The following is a 1,871-nucleotide window of genomic DNA, read 5'->3' on the forward strand; positions in this document are numbered from 1 at the left end:
TTTCTTTTGAGTATTTGTTTGATTTTTCATTACTAACATATGGTGATTTATGGAAATTATATTTTCACTCAATAATTATTGTTGCATGTCTAGCTTCTTCAATGGTTTTAGGTTTATATAACTTTAATTCTTCTCGAATATATTCTTTAAGCCCACATCTATACATTTTTAGCAGTTCTTCGTCAAAGAACCCCTTTTTTCTTATAGCTAATACTTCCCACTCGTGAGTGTATTCACTTACAAATCATTTTTGTTTGAGATGAACGAATTTTTTGTAAACATCATTTTCTTCTTCGTTATAGAACCTTTTGAGCAGGACATCCACAATTTTTTTTCAATTGAATGAATGAGCCTCACATCTGTTGGACCACCATGGGAACCAATTGTGTGTTTCAGCTTCCAGGTTATTGGATGTGGTCATGATCTTCTCTTGCTCACCTATTGGCAGTTTTGCTACAAAAATGGCCTCCATTTTATTTACCCACATAATGGCACCCCTATGGTCCTTACCATCGTACTTAGGTAATTCCTTTTTAATTTTTTGGTTGTCTCTTTTAGGAAACTTTGTATAGTATTGACTTCCTCGAAACTATATATGCAGTATTTGTGGGACTTTGTGCATCGACAAAAAATCACGACTTGGAAAAACTTCACCTTCTGGAGCCTTGGGACTTTGTGACGATTCTTGTGTGATTAAGGGATTAAAAGATGGATTGACTCCCATCAGCTGACTCAACATTTTCTCAACGTTCTCTATTTTTTTTATATTGTTTTCCATTTGATCTTGAGTAATAATTATTTTGTCTTGGCCTTTTCCGTGTTCTTGCTGCTTCTTTTCGACATTGTCAAGGCGTTGGTGCATCTTATTGAGTTCCTCCTGAAATTTTCTTGAATTTGTATCGTCATTGCTACTTCCCATTTTGTTCTTTTTTTCTTAGTGGAACCAATTTATTTTTTTAATCAAATTATATATATATAAATATATATATAATTTTTTATAATAATTATAATAAAATTATATAGCTTTATTATATAATAATTAAACTATATGCTAATTGATTAAAGATAATGGTACAGCAGGAAAAATGACACAGTGTTTGACTGTCCGGCAGAAAGTTCGAAATGAATGGCGGTAGTGTTGGGGAGAGACTGACGGCCGGGGAAAACAAAGACACTGGCAGAGACAACGTGTGTCAGCAGGGAGACACTGGCAAAGACAATGTATGACAGCGTATGGAAGCAGGGATTGTGGACGTGGGTGGATCGGGAATGGGAACGAGCGTTATAGAACTCGTGTCAAACAAAAGATGACAGGGACGATGGCGAAATGGATGGCATGGATGAAAAAACTATGACAAGGGAATGTTATTTAGCATTGAAAGGTGATGCAACAGCGGACTGTGTAAATACCGAGGAACTCAACTACTCTAATACCACTGTTAAGCACCCGAGAAATGTATGCTGAATTTAAATTTAAATTCCACACACACACTATATATATATATATAATTGTTGAATGAATGAATGGGTTACAATGTCTTGGGCGGTTCACCTTAATAGGCATTGACGGGCCACAAGGTTTTTTCAAAAGTCATGTCTTTTGGACATTATTTACCTTTCATAATTAATGGGAATTTAATCTAATTTAATTATTAATTGTTAATATTTGTAATTTTAATATATTTATTTTAATAATATTGAGTTATGAATATTTAATCATAACATATTTGATTAGATTTAGAAATAAGACCAGTGCCTTATGGAGTCAAAATTCTTGTTTATTACAAATCAGGACCAAGTAACCGAATGGACAAGGGTTGCTTAAATGATCAACTAACCTATATGAAATGCAATTCCTAAATCTAAGTATG

The sequence above is a fragment of the Pinus tabuliformis genome, chromosome 8 (genome assembly GCF_031772625.1).
Source record: "Pinus tabuliformis cultivar Carrire ecotype Pingquan chromosome 8, CPIR1, whole genome shotgun sequence".
In the NCBI taxonomy this organism is placed as follows: domain Eukaryota; kingdom Viridiplantae; phylum Streptophyta; class Pinopsida; order Pinales; family Pinaceae; genus Pinus; species Pinus tabuliformis.